This window comes from Branchiostoma belcheri, unplaced genomic scaffold (assembly GCF_001625305.1).
Source record: "Branchiostoma belcheri isolate BF01 breed outbred unplaced genomic scaffold, Haploidv18h27 scaffold329, whole genome shotgun sequence".
NCBI classification, from domain to species: Eukaryota; Metazoa; Chordata; class Leptocardii; order Amphioxiformes; family Branchiostomatidae; genus Branchiostoma; species Branchiostoma belcheri.
Genome location: NW_017803942.1, coordinates 74800 through 84389, shown reverse-complemented (window position 1 = coordinate 84389; position 9590 = coordinate 74800). Strand labels below are relative to the sequence as shown.

Here is a 9590-nt window from a genome sequence, read left to right as displayed (position 1 = left end):
AACACTGTTAGATGTCCACAAGAAACCTTCTGCGACCACCCAGAGTATTGCCCCTCCCCAAAGGAGAAGAAGGGTAAGCTATGTAAAACATAATGTAAACAGCTCATTCATTCAAACAGATAGGAAACACTTGTGTGTCTATGTGCTTTTTTTTTATTTCTTGTCTTCATATCCATCTCAATCAATGACAATGATTATTCATACCAGAACAACTTTATACCTTGGTTCTTCTCATCTTTGACACCTTGTTTATAAATGTTAAATTAAACAACAACTGAATATCACCTTCTATAATCCTTGCAAAAACTTTCAAGTGAGCTCTATGAATTCAAGTAGGAACTCTTAAACTTAACACCTCAGTCCATAGAAAATTTGATCCATTCCATGATGTTGAACCTTAATAAAGGTGGTATGCTTTGTTACATCTAATATGAATAAACTACCCATAAACATAACATGTATTGCTCAGAATGTAGACCGAAACAGTATGATGGCTGATCATAGCAATCTGGTCCAGGAAACTTCTTCCACACCTTTCCTTTGAGTAGATGCAAAAGGCACTTGTAGATCTGGTTTTGTGGGCTTCAGGATTCCTGATAGCAACAGAAAATATCATTATGGTCATTATTATTTCCAGGTCAAAGAAATGTCTCCAAGATTAGCCTGCATGCCTGAGGCAGCTCACCTGACAAGGGCTACCCTCCCCTCTCCAGCCTTCACCCTCCCCTCTCCAGCTCCCATCCTCCCCTCCCCAGCTCCCATCCTCCCATCTCCAGCTTCCACTCTCCCATCTCCAGCTTCCATCCTCCTCACTCCAGGTTCCATTCCCCCCACTCCAGCTCCCATCCTCCCATCTCCAGCTCCCATCCTCCCCTCTCCAGCTCCCATCCTCCCATCTCCAGCTCCCATCCTCCCATCTCCAGCTCCCATCCTCCCCTCTCCAGCTTCTACTCTCCCATCTCCAGCTTCCACTCTCCCATCTCCAGCTTCCACTCTCCCATCTCCAGCTTCCATTCTCCCCACTCCAGCTTCCATCCTCCCCTCTCCAGCTTCCACTCTCCCCTGTCCAGCTTCCACTCTCCCCTGCCCAGCTCCCATTCTCCCCTGCCCAGCTCCCATTCTCCCCCCTGCTGTGCAACAAGTCATACGTACCTTGACAAGTGCAGGGCCGGCCATACAAGCGTGGGAGAATGAGCTTCTGTTGTCTCTCATAAGGAGACAATTAGCTGCCTCCTGTGATGGCCAAACAGTATCCTGCAAAACAGGGGGACAGGTTAGTGCTCTCAGTCTCATCAACAACAGGAGATATCAATAACCTTATTTTAGCTATAGTCTGGTATGACATGAAACATACTATAAAAAAATAGTATAGAAAATTTCAAGAAATGTGAATATTCCTAGCCACAGTATCAGCAATTGAAAACTGCATCATACACAGTACAGTATACCACAGTATCAGCAATTAAAACTGCATCATACACAGTACAGTATTCCATAGTATCAGCAATTAAAACTGCATCATACACAGTACAGTTTTCCACAGTATCAGCAATTAAAACTGCATCATATACAGTACAGTATACCACAGTATCAGCAATTAAAACTGCATCATACACAGTACAGTATACCACAGTATCAGCAATTAAAACTGCATCATACACAGTACAGTTTTCCACAGTATCAGCAATTAAAACTGCATCATATACAGTACAGTATACCACAGTATCAGCAATTAAAACTGCATCATACACAGTACAGTATACCACAGTATCAGCAATTAAAACTGCATCATACACAGTACAGTTTTCCACAGTATCAGCAATTAAAACTGCATCATATACAGTACAGTATACCACAGTATCAGCAATTAAAACTGCATCATACACAGTACAGTATACCACAGTATCAGCAATTAAAACTGCATCATACACAGTACAGTTTTCCACTGTATCAGCAATTAAAACTGCATCATATACAGTACAGTATACCACAGTATCAGTCAATTAAAACTGCATCATACACAGTACAGTATACCACAGTATCAGCAATTAAACTGCATCATACACAGTACAGTATACCACAGTATCAGCAATTAAAACTGCATCATACACAGTACAGTATACCACAGTATCAGCAATTAAAACTGCATCATACACAGTACAGTATACCACAGTATCAGCAATTAAAACTGCATCATACACAGTACAGAATACCACAGTATCAGCAATTAAAACTGCATCATACACAGTACAGTATTCCACAGTATCAGCAATTAAGACTGCATCATACACAGTACAGTATTCCGAGCTGGGCCGTAAAGTTCCGGAATGCAGTTATCAAAGATTATAGCGGTCCGGGTATGATATAAATATATATACACATGTTTGTTGCAGGATCACAATACCAGCAACTAAAATATACATGTATTATTCAATACGCAGCCAATCCTTCGCAAGTTGACGAAGGCTAGGAAAGCGACAACAGATGTGACCCCTACAACAGTAAGGAGAAGGGTGAAAGAAGTAGAGACAGCCAGGAAGATAACCAGTAGAGGAGACACTGCGCTACAGCTTACTAAGGAGTTGCAACGCCTACCTCGTGAAGACTTACAGGCTGCATTAAAAGCTGTCAAGCTGGACAAGATCCGTATTCCAGCAGCCAGTCTCCTGTCAGCAAAAACAGACCTGAGCATAACCTGGCATCAGACAAGAGAAATGAAAAGGTCAGCTTTCAGCTATGTACTTGTAACAGTTGTCTGTAACATTAACTGTATTCAGGCAATAGTAAGGCTGGATCACAATGAACTAAAGATACAAGTAAACCTTAGTACATGGTATATGGCAGTGAATGCTTTTTGGAAGCTATAAAAACATGTTTTAATTGTATCATATAAATTAAATGGAACATTGATGAAGAATATTTGTTTCTTTTCATTTGTTAAGTGCAATATCTTCCTACCCTATTCCAGATGGCTGGTTCAATATGGCATCTCTGTTGAGTCTGAAAAGGAGTCGAGAAGGATTGCAGGCGAACTCCTCAGCCCACATGGAGTGGTTAGTGAACTGCTGCCCTTCACTGCAAAGGACGGTGACAACTGTCTCACTGTCAAGCTGCTGCCAGCTGCATCAGTCCAGTGCCTATCAGGAACAATAGAAGCACATGTAAGGCAGCTTGAGGAGATATCCAATCTAGGTGGGTTCTTAGTCATCAACCCATTTTGATCTACTACCAACATTAAAAGTTATTTTGGATATGCAATTGACATCATAATGTTTTTCATAGTAAATTAATACATAATCAATCAATACCATTCTTTTTATGTTACAGACTGCAGTATCAAGCACTTCCTGGCCAAGGTACAGAGAGCTGTTCCCTACCTCGTCTGTATCCGTCAAGATGCACCTCTTGGAAGAACATGTCATACCCTGGATAAGGTGTGGGGGGTTGGGTTGGGTTTTCATGGGGAGCAAGGGGTGGAACAGGTCCATGCCGTTTTCAATCGGATCAACCGATCAACCAGCTCCATCCCGGATGCGGTGAGACGGCTCAAGTCCACACTGGAAACCCATCTGCTACAGGTGCATCCAGGGAGACAGGATGGTGTGCCTGCACCAAAGAAAGGAAGGAGAAATGTACAAATGTAGTTATCTAGAAATGATGTTAACAAATTACGGAGTAGAAACAATGTTTAGCATTACTAAGTATTATATACATGTACTTGTGGCATTTCTGTGAACACAATAGCACTGTATGGTTACAAATGTAAACAGTTGACAGGTAGAATTCATAGTTAGATCTTTTCATGCAGCAGTACCAAAACAAAGCGTGGACAATTGTTTTGCTCAATTGTACTGACTATTGCTGTATGATGCACACTGTAAAGAACTACTATATATATCATAATTTTACATGTGTAAAACTGGCATTTACTCACGTTTTGCAAACTGAAGTCTCCCTCGTTAATATTGGCAACAGCAGTACAGGGTTCCCTTTAACTAGTCTAAGTTAAGAAAACATTCACAAAATTATATACTAGTACATGAGTGATACTACTTGGGGAGGGGGGCTATTTTCCTTTTATATGCACCAATGCAACCGATCTGTCCCATGCTTATGTCGGCCCAAAACGAGGAAAATTGAGGAAACAAGTGCAGTGGAGTTTTTGAACAGGTATGGAAATACATGCAACCCAAACAACAGTTATGTAACACGTGTGAACACACTGCCGATGCTAATGAGTCGAACGTGTAAATATGGTGTAACATGCATCTAAACATTTCACGCCCCATATTGCTAATAAGAAAGTGTCAGGCTAACGCCAGTTTTCCAGCTCTAAGAGACACATAAAATTATTTGTGGTTTGAAAACCACCAGAGTTTGCTCCTGAAAAACTTGTAGTCATACGGAAATATCAAGAAGTAAACGTTACTTACCAGGCTCTTTAATACACATCCGAAGAGAGACCAGCCAGTTTTCTTCGTAATTTCTGCATTCTCGCGGCTTAGAGGTGCTAAAGACTCAACCAATTCTCGCAAGACTCTGTTCGCTACCCTGTAGCAACGTTGTTCCCATTGCAAATGGTTGCATGTGACTATACGTCATGATTTGTGGTGTCAAAGGCCAAAAGTCACAGTGCGCTAGCGGGAACACGGTATTTTCCCATATATGCAAATGAGCAGGTTAATTTTCCCATATATGCAAATAAGGTTAGGCGCGGAGCGGCGCGTTCGAACTAAATGTTCCGCTCGAAACAGGCGTGGGAAGAGTCACGTGACCATCTGTGGTGAATAAGCCCTATTGTCTTCCGGTTATTACCATGCACCATTGTTCCAGACTAGATAATTAAACTTGTCCAACTTTATCCAGCTTATTTCAATTACAAACAGGCACGACAGCCTATGCATGGCGCACGGTCTCCGATAATAAGTGGGTGTTTGTCTTGCCTTCGGATGATAGACTGACCGCCGGCACCTCTAATTTATATATATATAATATAATATCCTTGATCTGGATACGCGACCGGTGTGTTACTTCATTCTACTTAATTCCCCTTTAAGCCACACCATTATTATGTGACGGTGTACCCTTACCAAATATTTTTAGGCTGACGGACAAAATAACCTGCTACATATTTAATGCATAATTACCGTAATCGATCCTTATTTTCAGAAAGCCCTATTACAAGCCGATAAGTACCTTATTATGCAATTGCCTCTGGACAGGGCCACCCAGCCACCTGTTAATATTCTTAACTATTAACTTTAACTTTAATATTATACCTATGCACTTTAACCCCTCCTCTAGAAGGCATACGCTACAGATGCACAGCATAGCACTTTCTTATCATGACATGCTAATGGGGACTTCTTCATACTGTAAACGTCGATATCCCTTGTGCACAAAATGACAGAAATTCACACGGCAAACTGAATAGGAAACACACAGCATGTCTGTACGTGTGCTCGCTGTAAAAACAGATGACTGACTGCCTGTCATCGTTCTACCAAATACTACTCTGTCTTCATGTAGTATACAATAATCGGCATTTCCCAAAGTTGTCATGTACTCCTCAAATTGGAACAGAATATTACCAAAAGAGGGTTGTGGATTTGTCAAACAAACAACACATCGATAGATGTGATAGTAGTTACCAATTGACCTACAAATTTAAGAAGAATGATAAAAATTAGACATGCAAGAGCTCCATGTAAACCGTATACGTTTAATGATATAATCTTCCATGTACAAAAACAATATTTCATGAATTGACACGAAAGTGAACAGAGAAAAAGAGGATTCAGGGATGCCCTGGGCGTCGCAATAGGGTTGAAAATTCCCCCACTGTGATTTAGCAGACGAAATTGACTTGGAGAGTATAAATTCAACTTACAACGCCACGGGATCCTGCCATTACGCGCACGAGCGGAACATTACAGGCAAGCACGTGACACGACACGTTAAAGAATACAAAAGCCCATTTATTAATATGTACCTGCAAGACTTTTCGGGAAATTCCGATCACCGAGAGTCGAGGTATCGGTCTGTTTCTAAACATTGATTCACTTTAACCCCAAATTTCAGGTCGATACCAACCGATAGGCGAGGGGTGTAGGGTAACAGATAAGCCAATAGCCAGGCAATTTCATGAAAAAACTTAATTTTTTGCAAAACAACATGAACTCAGAATCATACACTTTACAATCCAACATGAAAATGCCAAAAATCAACAAAATTTAGCCCAAAAAGGGTTTTGAAGTTCTCACCAAGCGCGCCAACCGTGCGCATGTCCTTTGACGAGCGTCTCCCCTTCACGCGTTGTTTTAGTAATATAGAACATGAAGTCGGAGCTACCTGCAGATTTATAAGGTAGGTGAAGTAGACATGCGAAGTACGTAAAGGAAGCGTAGAAATAAAGACAGAAATAGCATGTTTGTCTCCTGTCTCGTGTTCATGGTTCCCGTAATAATTATAACGACCAACGAACCAAAGATGTAATGTTACATCTGCCACAAAAGAAGACAGGGCTGATTTTCTATACGGCAGTCATCTGTGACGTAGCCCAAGTGCGAAGGAGGGGCTATGATGTAAGGGATTGTGGTCGGCCTGATCTGATCTTCGCAGAGAGGGCCGGGGTTGTACGAAGCTATGACGTATATGGGATTATGACGTACCCAAGCTACCTTCGCATGTGAGATTGTGACGTGGCCCAACTTCGTACAGTGGGCGAAGGCTACTGTACGAAGTTATATGAAGTTGTGACGTTTTTGTGACGTGGCCCAAGCTAGAAGAGAGGGCGGGGAAGTACGAACTTGTACAAGGTTATGATGTAAGGGATTTTGACGCGGCCAAGCTAATAATTATTATAACTTCGTACGTTTACTTCTTTTTATTTTCAAACCACCCCTGGAAGACAATATGGAATTTTTTGTTACAAAGGAACCTGCAATTCGTTAGACGCTCCATACATATACCTCACATCATAACTACGTATTCTTCGTTTTCACGGAATGCGTTTAGACGTTCGAAAACCGCATCGGCGCCATGTTGGATGTATAGAACACACGATATAAAGAATGGCACTGTGAAAGGTATCTGTGTGCCAGAGTGCTATGGTTGTCTTTGTCCTCTTACTGTACAACATTAAGTGGTGTAGCCAAGGCTAGGTTTGAGGAGAAAGTTTCAACCATTGGCTTTGATCGGCATATGCTTTGAAAAATGAGCTGCCTATACCGAATCTTGTGTCGAACCAAAACGCCATGTGTGCGTTTTGCCTTTGTCGTAATTACGTTAAAGTTTATGCTGTTAGTACTGTATTCCGACGTCACGTGAAAACGAAGAATCCATAACGCATCCATCAGGCATCTAGGGGAATCCCCTTTGTTCTAGAGCTACTATTCAATTGAAAGGGTTTGACAAGTTAGCGTTATTGTTTTACGGGGACAAATGTCAAAATTGTATCATCATATGTTGTTTTTGAATAGGAGTTATGTGGCAGATATATATAAAATGCTAATTTCTATTATCTAGTCTCTTCTTTTCCTTCTTCTTTCTTTCTTATCAATGCCGTTTTGTTGCTGAACACCCCCATTGATTCCCAAAATGAAATAATCCTCAGCGGTAGAACGCGGGCGGCACGACGGTAAGTGTGGTAACGAACACATTTCTTTGAATTACATGTCTTTAAGGGAGTAGAATAAGTATAAGTAAGCTGTTTTTCACATATTTTACTTTGTGAAACCAAAGTAGAACGGCATACTTGTGCGGTGTCTCATGTAAGTGAAACAAATATGGCTTCGTCACCCGACACAACCACCACGTATTTGTTTGCCTTTAGTCTACCCATCCGCCATTTTGTTATACTCCTTGCACGACGTATTCCAAGTATATTTATGTGCCTGGCAACAACTTAGCGTAACGTGAGTGCGATTTTGACCAATCTCGATTTTCTTTCATAATTGTACAAAAGATACGCCCGTTGAGATTGTGAATTCTATTTGTTTTTTAACTGCGTATGTATGGTAACTTGAGCTGGTTACTGGTATAGTGACTACATATAAAATTACGTGCTGTGATTGGTCACAGATAGTCAAACAGGGTAGCTGGCAAAGGTCCAGGCTAGGAGGTTTAATATCTGATAAAAGGTCAGAGGTTACAGTTAGAGTTGCGCAGTAGGAGGCTGATTATAGTGCCTGTCTAACTTGGAAGAAACTCTTTTTTTCCTTGGAACATTTGGTCCATGTTGGAGACTTTTTGCTGAGATGTAACGTGTAGGGTATAATCTTTCCCAATTTGATCAAATTTTAGTCCGTTGAGTAGTTAAGATGGCGGGAGGAGATGTGTAAGTTGTTCGGATGTATACAGGAGTAATCTGGGTCAAATGTAGGGTTTGTTTACTTCCGGGGTCGTTTCTGAGAGATTGGACAGTTCGATTGTCTGTTTTCTTTTCACGGTTCTCAATTAGACCTTTGGGACTTTCTGATGGAGAAGAATTTTTAAGATTGATCATTGGGTAAGTACAAGTGTAACTGGGGTTTAGTAGGAAATTTTCTTTTAGTTGTTTTTTGAAGCTGGGTATTGATTTACAGTCCTTTAATGTACGATTTAAATTATTCTAGATAACAGACCCTCTGTACATTATTACCTCCGGGGAAGGAGATATCCTTCCGCGAGGAGGTTTTACTATTGTTCGAAACATTTCTGTCAGCAGCTGTTTCTCGCGATCGGCTGGACGGATTGGTCTGTTGTTCGGTATACGTATTGCTATTGGGCTGCAGATGATGCAGAACGTTTTTGTTTAATTGCATATGCGCTTATGGGCGTCGAAATAAAAGGTTTTTAAGTGCTCCGGACACCCCCGTTATGCTGAAAATGGAATTTACCATGTTGTTAAGGAATGGGGAGGTTGCAGTTTTGGGCCTTACCATTCAAAAGGGGTCAAACAGAGGGGTGTCTGGTTCCGATAAAAAATTTGGGTGACGGCGGGGGTAATGGCGCGGGTGACGGTGTAGGCTGTTAGACACGTTAATCAACAGTCCATACCAAACCAACCGTCAGAAGCCATCAAACACATACAAACATATTACGCACATAACTTTCATACTACACACAAACAAATAACCTAAACCAATACAATACAAAAAAAAAAAACCCGGAGGTTTGAAATCTACGATTTTCCTTGTTGAGAATTGTTTTTGTGTGGATTTAGTTGTGACTGGTCTTAACTGGCTGTGCTGTCTTGTATTGTGTTGGTGAATGTCCGAGTTGGATTTAAAAAAAAAACTTTCGAATTGGACGGGTAGTTCTGAGGTATTATTTACGATTTTGTGGACAAATAGCGCAGTTTGTAATTTGTTGATGTCGTATACAGTTAAGACTTGTAATTTGCTAAACAGGGGTGCTGAGTGTGCTGTGAAGTGTGTGTTTGCTGCTATTCTAACAAAGCGTTTTTGTAGTTGGTAAAGTGGTTTGATGGATGTTGTGTAAGTGCTCGCCCATATAATATTGCAGTATGATAAGCATGGATAAATTAAACTGTAGTAAAGAGTCATGAAAATTGCACGTGGAAGGAGTTTCTTATTTTTCTTATGATG

The 9590-nt window shown here is 41.0% G+C and overlaps 1 long non-coding RNA gene across 3 annotated transcripts; it reads right to left on the bottom strand.

The window, feature by feature from the left end:
- Positions 1-182: 182 nt before the first annotated feature.
- On the bottom strand, positions 183-4681 carry LOC109475110. Of its 3 annotated transcripts, XR_002140522.1 has the most exons (7): positions 4434-4681; positions 3935-4000; positions 3378-3606; positions 2959-3137; positions 2596-2695; positions 1153-1254; positions 183-593 (listed from the first exon to the last, which is right to left on the bottom strand). It is a non-coding gene; the product is annotated as an uncharacterized LOC109475110 (long non-coding RNA). The 3 variants fall into 3 exon arrangements; XR_002140521.1 differs by lacking the exon at positions 2959-3137 and having other exon boundaries at positions 4434-4673; XR_002140523.1 differs by lacking the exons at positions 2596-2695; positions 2959-3137 and having other exon boundaries at positions 184-593; positions 4434-4670.
- Between the last annotated feature and the right edge of the window lie 4909 nt (positions 4682-9590).